At 39.9% G+C, this 15,715-nt stretch overlaps 1 pseudogene; it reads left to right on the top strand.

The window, feature by feature from the left end:
* The first annotated feature begins 1,440 nt into the window (after positions 1 to 1,440).
* Positions 1,441 to 1,613, top strand: LOC143457916 (U2 spliceosomal RNA; annotated as a pseudogene).
* The last annotated feature ends 14,102 nt before the right edge of the window (positions 1,614 to 15,715 follow it).

Raw genomic sequence — 15,715 nt, 5'->3', positions numbered from 1 at the left:
CAATCACCATCCGGCAAACCATTTAAATTTTACTTCCAACTTTGGAAAAAAGACTCCGCCGAAATACGAAGAATTATCAGAATATCTAACGGTTCTAACCCATCTACCCACAATTGCTACCCATTTACAAAATGATCCCTCTCCATTCATCCGGCTATCAGAAATAAAAGAAGCTATACGACAATCAAATAAACATTCCTCACCCGGTCTGGACGGATTTACAGCCAACTTTTATCAGAAATTCACCCACCCACTCTCGCCACTGCTACAAGAAAACTTTAATGATTACTTTTTCCAATCCAAAGTTACTCACTCACAAAGATCTGCAACCATTCGACTTATTCCGAAATCTGGCAACAAGATATTACTTAAAAATTGGAGACCTTTTTCTATCCTCAACATGAATTATAAGATTCTCAGCATTGTACTCAAAAACAGAATAACCCCAATCATAACGGACCTTATTTCAACCACACAACTCTCCTGTGGCGTCCGACAGGGATGCCCCCTTAGCATGCTGATCTTCACAATAGTTACCAACGTATTAGACCTTAAGATCTCAGATGCATCTCTCCCGGACTGTCCAACGATACAATCCTTTCCTCTCTGCCTACAGCAATATGCAGACGACACCATCCTCCTAACCAAAAATACTTCCACAGTTTCAGAAGCCCTAAACATTATCAAGAAATTTAGTCACTTCTCTGGCCTTAAGCTCAATGAAAACAAATCTATGTTCTACGTGTCAACAAACAAACTAAAAACTGACATCAGTCAAAAATTCCCAAATATCCCAATCACCGAAACAATAAAAATTCTTGGCTTTCCCTTTTCACAAACTGAAGATTCTGCAACTTTAAACTGGGAAAGAACACTACAAACAATCAAGAAGTTAAACAATTTCCACAAGACCAGAAGAATGTCGGTTCTCGGAAGGAAATATATTATTAACCCCCTCTTTTTACCTCATATTACTAGGACTGCAACCCTATTCTTATCACCTACGAAAATGGGCAATTCAATTTCCAACCTCATTTTTAAATTCCTGTGGTACCCCAGAACATTAGAACCCTTGGCCAGAAACAAACTGATCGCCCCTTACAAGCAAGGAGGTCTCGAGATTCTGCATGCCCATGCCCATGCCCAAACGCTTATCATCTGAAAATACCAAGAACATCGATTTATGAAACTGGGCGAAACACAACATTAGAACCAAATTGATGCAAATCTCTCCCAATCTATTCTCTAATGCCATTAAGTATCGACCAAACCCAAATTCCACATGGAAAAAGACTCTAGAAATTTACAATCAAGCCAATAACAACAATGATCTTCGCTTACTTGAAGATTTTATTACTTGGAAGATCAATCGTGCGACTACCTTTACATGCACTGTTGTTTCACCCACGGTCCGGGAGGCCCGCGTCTGATAGGCGATTTATATATGGGCAATTTTGCTTTCGTGTAATCAAAATTCAAGGCCTGGGACGCAGTTCATTGAACTGCTCTTCGATTAAACGGATTTTTGAACGGTGAACGACGCTAGGCGCTTGCACCTGCTCGTTAGAGGGTTTTGCAGCTATTGCTGTACCTGCTGCTTAGGCCCATCAGTTTCTTCAAGTCAAGTGTGCTGCTGTTACTACATTTGTTGTGGGTACTAATGAAAGCGATCGTTTTAGTGTATTTCCCAGTTTGATAGCAAAAAGCTGAAAAATGCAAGATGTGGCCTCCAAGAGATAGACACAAAATATCTCCACTCTTCATTCTTGTCACTGATATCTTATCGAAAAAGGTTGAAGTAAATCAAAATTTACATGGCATTAACCTGGGCAAAAAACACCACACCATCCAACAATACGTTGACGACACAATCAGCCAAGGAACTCCAAACAGTTATAACGTTTTTTTCCGACATGTCTGGGCTTCGCCTAAATCAATTTCCTGACAACATCTCCATACTTGGCTTTCTATTTCGATCATGTACTTAAAATCATCAGGAAAACTGGAAGAAAATGATTATTAAACTGAAAAATATCTATAACATCGCCAAGTCTCCATGCAAGGAACAGTGTCTTTACTAAATGCTCTCTTCATCCCTCAATTCCTCATCCTGGCAAGATTTTTACTACCGGACCCTAAATACATCCGTCAAATTCAAAAAATATTCTTCTCATTCCTATGGCATCCCCAACCTTTTGAACCAGTAGAGATTGCACCTAACTGCTGACAAATCCAATGGTGGCATCAACTTCCCTGACCCAATGCTCAAGATTTATGCATCCTTTGTCATGCCTTTCAAATCTCTTTCCTCCGGTGTCCATTCTAATCATTTTGGTACCACTGGATGCTCTTTAACCTTGGCACTAAAGTTTTAGCTATTCGCAAATCATGCTATTCCAACAGTGCCCCACATGGCGAGAAACCAAACAATCATTGGAAGACTGTTCTAAAAATGTACGAAATTCATCAATTGAAACTAATAGACTGGACAACGATCACATTTAAAACGCTGTATCGTTATTTTCTAGATCAGAGGTGACGAACCTGCGGCCCGCCAAACGATTTGACAAACGCCCATACATGCAAGGCATATAGGACTTTGGGAAGTTCTGTCCAAGTCATTAAGTGCAATGTCATGCAACTTAGGCTAAATGCGGCACGAAAGCTCATGATAACTGAAAAGCAGTACCGGTATGGAGTGTGGGTGGCTGGGAGCTGCATTCGGTGGGCAGGCCTAGAGCAGTACATTTTGATCAAATGACTCGATTTTCTATGTCGTAAGCGGCAGTACGTTAGGCTTAGCCTAGCTTAGCCTTAGCCATATGACTTAAAAGTTGTGCGGCCCGCTTACTCAGCTGTAACTAATGAAGTGGCCCACGACAGCGAACGGGTTCGTCACCACTGTTCTAGATAGACAAACTACTGTATCGACACCTCTAAATTCCAAAGGTGAACAGATCATATGGAAAAAGACTTTACTGCACTTCTCACGCGCAAAACTGAACATTTTTACAAAACAGGAAAGAAGCCTTTCTTACCTAGTTTCACATAGAGCCTTCTGTATGGGATCCTTCCACAGAAAATTTGGCCTGGTCAGACACAACAGTGGATCAAGACGAATTGCAAATTCTGCCGACACCCCAAGGACACATCCGATCATCTGTTTTTTCACTGCCCGTTTCTCACCAGATCAAAATCAAATTGGAACGATATGTTGCATCCTTGGTAAAGCAACCAATTAAAATCTCCTCGCATATCCTGCTACATAACGATACTGGAAACTCACCAGCAGATTTACTTCTACTGAAGATGTTATGTTTACAAAACAGAACTCTATCACCAGCAAATGTTGGGCAGTGTGTAAACTTCATCAAAGCAAGGCCACTAAATCAGCGTTTGTTTTCCTTTTTGTGCACTGACACGGATTCGGATTATCAAGCTCTGTTGCTGCACACGGAAGTGCGATGGTTGTCACGAGGTCGTTTGTTAAAGCGAGTTTGTGGTTCGCGGGAGGAGATTGCTATCTTCCTGAACCAACACAACTATGTTGGATTAGCCGAGAAGTTTTTGGAAAGAAAATTTCAACGCATAAGTTTCTTACCTTGCCGATATGCTGTATTTGACTGTATGAATTCTCTAAATTTACCTTTGCAAGGCAATTGTTTTACGGTGGTTGATCACGCCGTTAAAGTTTCGGCTTACAACAAAAAACTCGTACTCTGGAACGCAACATTTGTGGCAAGGAAATTGATAACAAGCAAACTACAATTTGACACTTGGAACAACTTGCCCAAACCTTTGTGCACTACAATGGTGAGTCTCCAACACCTAATAGCCAAAATGATTGGATAATTGCTCCATTTGCTGGAAAGGACCTGTCTCAACTTCCCATCCATGTAGCAGAACAGTTTATGGCCATGACGACAGAAGCAGCAAATCGTATCCACTTTTGGGCATCCATGCACAAAGTGTATCATAGTTTCAAAATTTGTGATTCAAAAACAGATTCAATTGCAACAACTTGTCTTTGTGAGACTGGGTCGCAAGATTTAAGAAACCTGAATTTTTTTAAAAAATGGGTCGCCTGAAAAACGTGTTGATAGACGACAGTGAAGAATCGACCAAATTTTTTTACAGAATGGAAACAATTGAACAAAAAAATACAATGCTTACTTAATGACAGAGGAGAGAAGGTCACACACGGAGAGGGAATCAAACAAATTGCTCACAACCTTTACCAAGATCTCTGGAATCAATACATCCAACAGTCAACGGAAGAATGCAAAGAATATTTATCATCCATTCCACCGAACAACGAAGAAACAACAACACCATTTATATCTGAAGAAGAAATTAAAATAGCAATACAGACTCTTAATGATAATAAATCTCCCGAAACTGATGGCCTCGGAATTCTACATGAAACACCAAACAACCTTAATCCCAACACTTCAAGAAATCTATAATAACTAGGGCCCGCAAAAGTCTATAAAGTCAAAAATTTTTAAGGACCTCGTCTGACCACGAATCAAAGAATAAAGTTGTTTTCAGCACCTACGGGGGTGTTTCTAAGAAGTTAAAATTTATCAAATTATGGGTTAGGACAAAGTTTTTGTGTTTCTTGAGAATTATTTTTGTAAAAATCCTCGTGGAAGCATTGTAAATCAGGAACTGCGACACAATTAAACCATATTAACCCATAAAAGCAGGAAATAAGTCACAATGCCCACTTGGATCAGCAGTAAGTTTTATCGCAAATTGTCCATTGTTACGTATTTAAGTAATCCTTATGCCGCGTGAAGGGGGTTACATTGCTTCTTCCCTGTTTAATTTGCTGTTTATTAGAATTTACCATGCGGAGAAAATCGAGGCAAAGTGCCCTTTTCACAAGGACAAAATAACACAAGCTATACCTAAATCTATCGCCAAAAGGCACGACGCACTTTTCATAATCCATAAAACACCTTGACTTTTCGACAAAATATTATGTTTGGGTAACTGGAGGAAGAACTGTGGCCTCTACAAATAAGCAATTTCGTTAGGTCAAAGTCAAAAATAAATTTTTTTAGGTCAAAATAAAAATGGCCCTAATAATAACAGTTACATGAGAAGAGAACTTACGGAAACACAAAACATGGCATTAATAACATTAATACCAAAGAAAGGAAACAGGAGATCAAGAACTAGAGACCGATTTCATTTCTAAACACAGATTATGAAATACTGAGCATAATTCTGAAAATCAGACTTATACCACACATCCAAAAACACATGCAGTACTTCAGCAAGCAATGTGGACTCCCGCGAAGAAACACACGGAAAATTCATCTCAACTTTCAGGCAGCAATTGAACAATCCAAAACTAGCAATGAATACAATTTGATTTCAAAAAAGCCTTTGACAATCTAAGTCAGGGGTAGGCAACCTAAGGCCCGCCATGCGAAATCGTCAGGCCCGAGACACATTAATTAGTTATCTAATCACAAGAATACGGCCCGCCGAATCTTATTGAGTTTCAAACTGCAGTGTTTGAAAAAATTGTGGTATTGTTACGCCATAAATCTGGTGAGAAGTCGGTATAGACTAGTAACTCGTAATAAGTACGAGATTGTCTGTACAGAAGACTAGACTAGTCGTTATAGAATATAGATACAAAGAGAGACGCACACGAGCTTTAACCTAAAGTTTGTTATAATTTAGGATGTTAGCGAAACGTCGAAAGGTTGATGATAAGTGCCGAGGTTTTAATGAAGAATGGACGGAAAAGTACTTTTCCACACAAAACTTTGGTAAACCCACGTGCTTAATTTGCAATCAGTCTGTTTCTGGAAACAAGGAATTTGATATTAAGCGTCATTATGAGACAAAGCATTCAAAGTTTTCAGAGTACAGAGGCCAAACGAAAAAAGACAAAATTAACCGTCTTAAACTCTGCTTAGAAAATCAGTAAAGTATATTTCAAAAGCAAAACACTGAATCAGAAAAATACAGTAAGGGAAGCTATGTACCCAATTGCAAAAACACGAAACCTTTCACTGATGGTGATTGCGTGAAAGACTCGTTGTCGAAGTCATATGCCCGGAGAAAAAAATTATTCTCCGGATTAGCCTTTCTGCAAGAAGTGTCACCCGATGTAACGTAAAAAGATTGTCTAAAAAATTCGCAATACTTTTCAATTGCTATTGAAGAGCACTGATACAACGGACAAAGCTCAGCTTGCGGTATTCGTTCGTGGAGTCAGCTCAAATTTTGATATTTTTGAAGATTTCGTTGAGTTAGTTCCCATGAAGGGCACTACAACAGGAGCAGATATTCTGAAGGCACAGTGCGCTGCAGTGCACTAACAGTTTGAACCTCGGTCTGTCAAAATTGGCATCGGTAACAACCGACGGAGCTCCTGCAATGATCGGTTAAAAAAAGGTGCCGTTGCTTTGCTTCAAAAACATTTGGAAGATCACTGTTTAATTTACCAGGAGGCGTTGTGCGCCAAGACAACAAACTTGAAGAGTGTTATGGACACAGTGGTGAAAACTGTGAATATGATTTTGTCTCACATACGGAATCACCGACAGTTTCGCCAGATGTTACCAGAAGCAGAGAATCAATATGGTGATGACTGATGACCTGTTTTTCTGCGAAGTTCGCTGACTAAGTAGAGGAGCTATGCTTGCACGAGTGTATGAGCTGAGAAATGAAATAGCAACGTTTCTTGAACATACAAGCATTAACGCCACAGAATTTCGTGATCCAGAATGGGTATCTAATCTTGCTTTCTTAGTAGATTCAACGTCACATCTGAACAAATTGAATTTGCAACTTTAGGGGAAAAACAACTGATACATGAGCTGTGGAGGCACATACTCGCATTTGAAACAAAACTGCGACTCTGGGAATGTCAACTGGACAAAGGAAATTATGTTCACTTTCCTACACTGGAGGAAAGCAAACCTAGTAGCAACACTACATTTGTCACTGACACGAAAGTTAATTACTGAATTTTCCTCACGCTTTGCCAACATTCGTTCTCTACAAAATAAATTCAGGCTATTCAGTACTCCGTTTGATGTGGACGCCAATACCATTCCCGAAAAATTTCAAATGGACCTTCTTGAAATGCAATACAGTGAAGAATTGAAGGCAAAATTTTATACAAAAGGCACATCGCTGCTTAACTTTCACAAAAAGTACGTAATTCTTGCAAGTGGTCTTTATCCCAGCTTGACCAACAATGCAAACGAAATGGCATCGATGTTTGGTAGCACGTACATATGTGAACAAATGTTTTCAACAATGAAATTCACGAAGAGCAAGCTAAGATCCCACATTTAGGACGCCCATTTAGCAAATGTTCTGGTTCTTGCTTTATCTGACTTGTCACCAGATGTTGAAAAACTTTCACAAAGCAAGCAGCATCAAGTGTCGCATTAATGCTGTGTTGTTGAAGTGTGAATACACATACTGCATTTTGCTCTTTTTGTGATTGGTTTGGTTCAGATTGCAGCAATATAGCGTAATATACTGAAGTGAGTGTGAATTATAGTATTAATGGAAATTCCGGCCCGCCAAAGAGTTGTACACTCGACATTTGGCTCGTGACTAGCAAAAGGTTGCCGACCCCTGAATTGTAAGTCATCAATTTACATTTGATACCCTGGAACATCTAAGAATACCCAAAACCCTCATAAACTGGATCAAGATACTATAAACAAGACCCCAAGCCAAAATCTGTATCAATCAAAACCTCACAAAGACCATCGATGTAAACTCAGGAGACAAGGATGCCCTCTAAGCATGATACTTTTTTTAATAGCCACAAATATCCTCAACAACAAAATCACTCAAAACCCTAGCATTCATGGATGCTCCATAGGCAAACAAAAGCTAAAACTACAACAATATGTCCAATTTCTTCATTCAGGACACCGACTCACTGGACAACATCATACAGATAATGGAGCAATTTTCTCAACAATCAGCAATCAAAATAAATCAACATAAAACCATCATTTGCTAAAACTCAGAACAATTATATCATGAAATAAAACGAATAATCCCAGGCAGTGAAAGAAAAAATACCATCAAAATCCTGGGAATCCTTTTCTCGACAACAGAAGACACGGCAAAAACAACTGGACCCAAACCATAAACGAATTCATAAACGTATACCACACGGCAGCTAAGTAACCGCGTCGCGGACACTATCCATCCAACTATTAATACCTAACTGTCTGCTTTACACATGACAAACATTTTTTTTCATCTGAATCAACAATTAGGCCTGAATTTTTTAATTTTTATTTTCCACCCTTTTGTACAATTGTAACTGCTTGAGAACTTGTACACTGTGCTTGTTGATCTTGAACGGTGGTTAGGCCTAATTTTTTAAAAGTTGAATTTTGGTTGTTTTTTACATCTTTTACTTTTCATATTTCATAAATGGAGAAGGGTACAGTCGCCAATAATGTCACGATAGACCTAACCACGTCTCCCCCACGGACCGCGAGTTTGCGCCCCTCCCCTGTTCCCATTCCAGTCCGAGGTAAGTGCATTGACATCTTTGCGCGGTCCTGCTGTGTAGGGAACCTGTCATTTTTCTGCCCGATCGAAGGGTGTGATCACTCATATGCAGCAACTCCTCCCACATATAAACATTTAGTTGAAGTACATAGTTATATTGGTTTTTCTACCCCGACAGTAATTTTTGATTTTGAATGTAGTAAATGCAGAAAGATAGTTTCCGGTAAAACTCAGCATGTAATTTCAGTTCATAAACTGTGATCACCCCGACGTGACGAAAGAGCATGACAGGTGTGAATTCGTCTGCCCCATTTGCGATCAGGTTGGGCACGTGTTTCGCGTCGCACATCCCGGGTTGTCGATGCCGACCACCTCCGGCCTTAATAATTCAATAACAAGTAACACTTCAACAGTTAGTATAGACCAGCCCACCGATAAAAAAAACAATGAATATAATGGGCCGGAATCAATCTATACTCAGTTAATATGCCCCAAGACCCGATGCTTCCGCCATACCGCGGCGTTCCCAAGTCCGCAGTTGTTAAAGCGTCATGCGAGGAACATCCATTCCATGTCGGTCTTGTTTGCCCCGTCGTGTGGCAACTGCGCCATGATCCTGCCAAAAAACAGGCGCCTCATACCATATATCCAGGAACATATACTTCCAAACCAACAATTTGGACGACTTCCGGGAAGAAATACACGAAAGATTTATTTTAACATGCAGGCAGCAATTGAGCAATCTGAATGTTAGTTCTATTCAAGAAAGTCTTTGACAATCTTAATCATCAATTTTTTCTGACACCTTGGAACTTCTATTGAAAACACAATTGCTCCACTTGCAATAAACCCCATTCTAGCCAACCAACAATGTGGAATCCCCAAACGTTCACTAGAGACCATCCTGCTCGATATCCAAGCTGCACTAGATGAGGGGGACCGGATAAAACCTGGACACGACCCAATCCGCAGATCTTCCATGGACAGTTGCTGAAATAGGCTTAAATCCGTTGGTTTGCAACAAAGTGGCCATGGGTCAGCTTTGGGAAAAGTTTAAAGCAGTGGTTTCGAGATCGTCTATGGACGGTTTTGGGGTAGGCTTATACAGTGAATACGATGAAACTTATGAATACTTCAAGTGTAGGATATTTATAATTTTAATGTGTTATGGCAACTTTTTTCGTGGCACTTGGGGTAAATGGATGTTTCAAAACATTAAAGGCAACAAGACAGTTTGAGATGCACTTGATTTAAACTTAAAGGCATTTTCAGAAATGATGTAACCAAATTTGTGAAGATTAAGTATATAATCCCTTTTTGGCATCACAATCTACAATTGTGTTTTTTCCTAAAATCAAATTGGATTTTAATTAATTGTGAAAAATTGCTTATGTATCTGTAAGTCGCATATTCCGGGAGCTCAAAGAATCCTTAACGAAAGCTCTTACGATCAACAGATCGACTTCGATACTGATAGCGATTCCTGCAAAAATTCTCATGGACTTCGGTAATTTACTGTATTAATGTACTGTATTTAAGCATAAACAGTGTGAAATAGCTGCAACACAAAAGAAAACCAAGAAGCGTTGTGTATTAGATGAGCGACAACGCAAATGAGAAAAATCTTCCAATTTCTTGTCCAGATTTTTGCCGATTCCTTGAAATAAAAATACTTTTGGTGGAAAAATTGATGGAGTTATGTCATACAACTTTTAGTTCAATATTTAGGCTGCAAGCACAAGACAATTCCTACAAAAAACAAATTTTCGGATAAGCGGTGAAAATGACGGCTACTAGCCGTTGAGGGCTTAACGCAACTCTGGCCGTTCTAGTGTTAAACAGGTATGTACCCTTAATTTCGAGGTACAATGCCCAATCTACTATCCTTTCAACATCACAGACTTCATGAACCTGTTCCGGGCAGAAGGACCACTCTCCTACGCCAAGAAAAAGAAATTTTCGGTATAACTCAGGTCAACCACATAAGAAAAACCTATTCCATCACCTTCAGGCCAGAACACAGTGCAGAACAAATGCACTTCTTCAAAAAAAAGATATACACAAAAACAACTCATCCATCTCACCCGCTTCGTCAAGGATTAGCCCATAGGAAAGGTAAAAAGGAATGTAAAATCTCACCCTTCATCCAATCCCATTTGAAGAAATCGCCAATGTCGTCACAGAAAAACAATGGGGCAAGCTTCTCCGTCAACAATTTGGTCACTATCGAGACTTCCCGGAATTTCACAACTCATACCTTGTTGAGGACATCAAAAAAAATTACAATCAATGAAAAGCCAGTGGAAATAATTAGGCTATGCAAACAAGGAAACGAAACAAATGCAATTACTGCAAAGCAATAGGACACAACATCCAAGAGTGTCCAAAAAAACAACCCAGCCAACACAATCCGAGCGGACGGGACAGGGAATCATCTCCTAAAGAAATGCCGTTCTCAAAAAATCCTCCAAAACCATTCAAAAAGAATCAGACGAGCAAGGATGCAGCCCAAACAACAGCATGATGGAAACATACACAAAGGAGCCACTTAGTAGCAGACCAAGGATTCACATGAAGCTCGTTTTGCAGAAAAAAAAACGACTTTTCAATACAGTAGAATTCGCCTTTCGTGACTTCGGCTATGGTGACACTTCGCCTATAGCGACACCTGTTGCAAAGTCCCGTTTGCAAACCATATGTTTCACATAGAAATGACTTAGCCTATAGTGACTTCGTGTATAAGACCACTTAGTGACACCACATTTCTGTCCCTTGGGCTCAAAAATTTCCGTTTCCGTTTAGTTTGTGATGCAATATTATCCATGCGCAAGCAAGATGATAGAAAAGGCTTCAGAATTGTGATGTTATAAAAGCGTAGGCTACTGTGGCTGCTAGCCTTGTTCCATGCTTTTGTTCTTGTGAGTTGTGATCAGGTTGATTGTCATTGTTTTGTTTGTCGATCTACCAACAATCGTTTAAGAACAATAGAACTTGCATACAATGGACACGTGTATCACGAATAACCGTATACAACGGACTAATTCTCCAGTCCCTTTGAGGAAAACAATGTAAAATACCTCGTATGTAACGAATATCGCATATTACGGACAACTTTCGCTGGTCCGTTATATGCGAGTTCCACTGTAGTCATCTGCGGCCATTTTACCTTGACTTCGTCTGTAGTGGCACTTTTTCCGCGGTCCCTTCAGGTGTCACTTTCGGCGAATTCTACTGTACTAGAGACCATCCTGCTCAATATCCAAGCTGCACAGGAACAAGAACGACCAAGACGAATTAGCAATTGTAAAACTGGATTTTACTAAAGCTTTTGACAAAGTCAACCACAACTAATTTTATTTGGCTTTTCCAACAACTGAATCTAACAACAACCATAATAAACTACATCGAAATAATTTATGCTCTAGCTCTAGCTCGAGCAGATCTCCTGTGGCGTCCGTCAGGGATGCCCCTCAGCATACTCATATGAACTAATTTGAATTTAAATTCCAGCGACAGTACATGATTCATGTAGTGTACTGTAGGGGTAAAGGTATTCACATAAATCAAGGTTTAACTCAACACTTTAAAATTAATTGCTGAGCGTCGTGTTTGTACAGGAATTAGAAAAGACGGTAAGGATTTGTGCAGGGCTAGCCTTCATTGTGGGAACGCTTTGAAAGGATTCACTTAGACCTGGTTGGCCCATTAACAGACTCAAACGGGTTCACGTATCTCTTAACCATCATTTGAAGCTTCGGTAATTGGATGGAAGTCATTCCTTTACCTAACAAATCATCCCAAATAGTTACTTCTGCTTTCATTTTAAATTTTCTTAGGTCGTTTCGGTTGTCCTCTGGAAATTGTTTCAGGCAGAGGTACGGAATGGACGTCCGCGCTCTTCGCTGAGCTCTGTTCGTTCATAGGTGCGAAACACAATCAGACTTGCGTCTGTTGACCCTGCTGCAATGGAAAAATTGAAAGACAACATCGAAAGTTGAAGAGCGCCTTTGAGTATCATGCGGTTGGAAACAACTGGTACTGCAAGCTCGGTTAGGGTTTGAGACGACTGTCCATCCTTGGAAGGAAATATTCAATAAACTCCCTTTGCTTACTCTATCGCCACCAAAAAATCAACATAATCTTCAAATTCCTGTGGTACCCTAGCAGGGGTGCACAATATTACAGAATATCGAATCTTAATGTATTTGAATCGTATTTGCAGTTTGTTTTCGGATATGAGGATTCGAAAAGAAATCTGTTAAATGAACAGTGTGCGACGTTAAACTAATGTAAAATTGATATTTTCCTTTTTGCGCGCCGTCTATTTTCTTCCTTCATTTGGTTCACGCCGTTGTTAGAACTGCAGATACGCAGTGAGTTCCCGTATGAGTAAGTATGATTTGTCCTGCCTAGATTGTTTAATAACAAAAAAGCTCAGTTTGCATGTGTTTGCGGGCGGAATGATTCACTCACCAACCACGTGCTTGAGATTCGTAAACAAGTAAGCAGTAGATCAGTGCTTAAAAACTTTTTTGGTTTTGTTCACCCCTAGCATCCATCTCCAGATTTAATTCACCCTTGTCCTATGATATGATAAAACTATCCCGTCTACATACAACAGCACAAAATGACTAAGGTTGTTTTGATTTTGCTTAAGAAAAACTCAAGCTAAGTTTTACCATGGCTAATCTATAATTTCTCGAGTCCAGATATTTCAAGCTACAAAAGCACGAAACACAATCACCAAATTTTTGTACTTATACACTCAGCGCAAACCAACTTCACTATTACAGAAAGCGATTTCACTTCGATTTCAGGGTTCTAAACCCGAATTTCATATTATTTCTTGTGTTAGTTACCTCCTTGTGTGTTTTTATAGCGTTCTCCCACGATTTCTAGGCTATTTAAGCCAAACACGCGGTTAATCAGAGTCGAGGATTTCCCAAAGTTATTTTGTGTTACCCTGACATTAATTTTTTTTAATTTTTGCCGGTTTTTTCTTAAAAGCTTGGAAAAATGCGAAATGTTTATGAAGAGACGACCATTCTCTTTAAAATTGTTCCCCATGGTTACAACTCCTTTTCCATCAATGAGTTCATTTCATTATTTGTGTCTGATGGCCCCTTTTTCCAATATGAAGAGAGTCTTTTTGGTGTGGCCACGCATAACTACAAAAATCACATTTTTTCTGTGTCCTTTAAAAAGCACACCGCAAAAAGTATCATTGCTGAACTACAAACAAGATTCAGTCAGCCGCAGCTTGTTGCAGTGAACGACGTTTGCCAAATACAAGTTGAAGTTAAACATATCCGTGCCCCTCCCCAACCCTCGTGACTTTAACCCCAATGCCTTTCGACACCCCGGACGACCTTCTCTCTGAATTTGTGTCGGAGGGAAAATGGGGCAAACTTCAAGCTTCCTTTTTCGGCAAACACAAACATTTTCCTCTTATGAAACGAATATCTACATCTGAAGATCAATGATGCTCAATTACACAATATTCCTCAATCCATTAAAGACAATGGCCGTAACGTCGCTGTATTGAAACCGGGTGAATACATGCGTGATCGGTGTGGCATCTGTAAGAAAGAAGGTCATAAGGCTAACGAATGTGACTCAATTGGTAGCCCACATCAGAATCGTCTCCATACTCAAGACAAAGAACAACGCTCCTCGTCAATGGCTCACATGACAGAGCACGATACTGTCTCAAAAAACACTGACCCTCAAAACGAATCGGAACAAATTGACTCAAATCGTGCCTGGTGGGATGCAAACAAGAGATTTGAGGGATCCGCCCCAACACTTAGACCACACTACTCTCAATACTGCAAATACCTCTACTGCCCAAAAGACTGATGAACGAGTAGAAGACAATCTACAAATCCACTTTGATATCCAACTTGATGTCCTAGACATTCATGAAACTGATGACTTTGACTGTCTCTCGTCCAATGATGCGACGTCTTCCGCTTTTGAAACTGTAGCTGAACTTGCTTTACACGACTCGGATGGCCCCTTGTCCATCCCAATCATCCCTTACATAACAACCATCTGCAACAATCTGGTGATAAGAGGAAATTGCTGTCTAGTTCCTCCGAAACAAATAGCGAAAAAACCTGGATTGGACTATCGTTAAATCTAAACATAGACAAAAGAAACCCAAAACTTCTCTCACCAACACTTAATAACCGTATACCTCAGCTTGTTGTACGAAATTATGGCGATTTAAAGTATGCTCTCTCAATTGTAATGGGATTCGATCCTCCTTAAAATTTTTACCTGCCTTCATGCGTAAATATCACATTCAACTCCTTTCCACTACCGGAAACGCATCGACTGTGTCACAAAACTGTTCATGCATGGGCCAGTAAATATCACTTTCAGGCCTTCCTTAATTTCCCCGCTACTGATGAAGCCAATCCATACTTTAAAGCTTGCACCTGCATTTCAAGCAATACCAACCTCCTGAAAATATCCTCAGTGCAGCACATTATAATCTACCAAAATCGTTTGCATTACATCTCTATGCGCATCAAGGATATCACCATCCTTGTATAAACCAGGGCTTCCCAAACTTTTTTGCTCGCGACCCCTTTCAAACTTCTGAAGTTTTCCGCGACCCTTCACGTTTAAATTGATTAAATTAGCAGTGCGAAACATACATTAGTCATTAGTGACATTTATTAAGATGCAAAGAGTAAAGAATGAATTCAAGCAACCAGTACTCAAAGTCTACTTACTACTTTACACTAATGTAGGCTACTGGAAACAAAAAAGCACACACATTTATTCAGTGTGATTGGTGCGACTGCTTTCTGCTACAAAGTCGTGGCTCAATATCTGTTAATGCTGGTCTCAAGGCGGTTTCAATGTTGATTAGGCTGGAACGATATTTTGTTTCGATTGTGTTTTGTACTTCGTGTAAAATTGTTATACGCTCTGCGACCCCTGAAGTTCGTTACGCGACCCCTTGCGGGATCGCGACCCCCAGTTTGGGAAGCCCTGGTATGAACATCTACCTTCCTACCGGGACATCTGCTAATGCTTCCAGACTCCGAGGAAATCTGCTGGATCTTCTACAACAACCTCTGCATACTACGACTGGCAACACCATCATTGTCGGGGGTGACTTTAATTTTGTTATTGACGATATAGACTCACTCAATCCAAAACAGACGAGAACGGATAAAAAGAT

The sequence above is a fragment of the Clavelina lepadiformis genome, chromosome 4 (assembly GCF_947623445.1).
Source record: "Clavelina lepadiformis chromosome 4, kaClaLepa1.1, whole genome shotgun sequence".
Taxonomy (NCBI): domain Eukaryota; kingdom Metazoa; phylum Chordata; class Ascidiacea; order Aplousobranchia; family Clavelinidae; genus Clavelina; species Clavelina lepadiformis.
The sequence above is the reverse complement of the archived record's forward strand: the minus strand, read 5'-3'. Positions and strand labels throughout refer to the sequence as shown.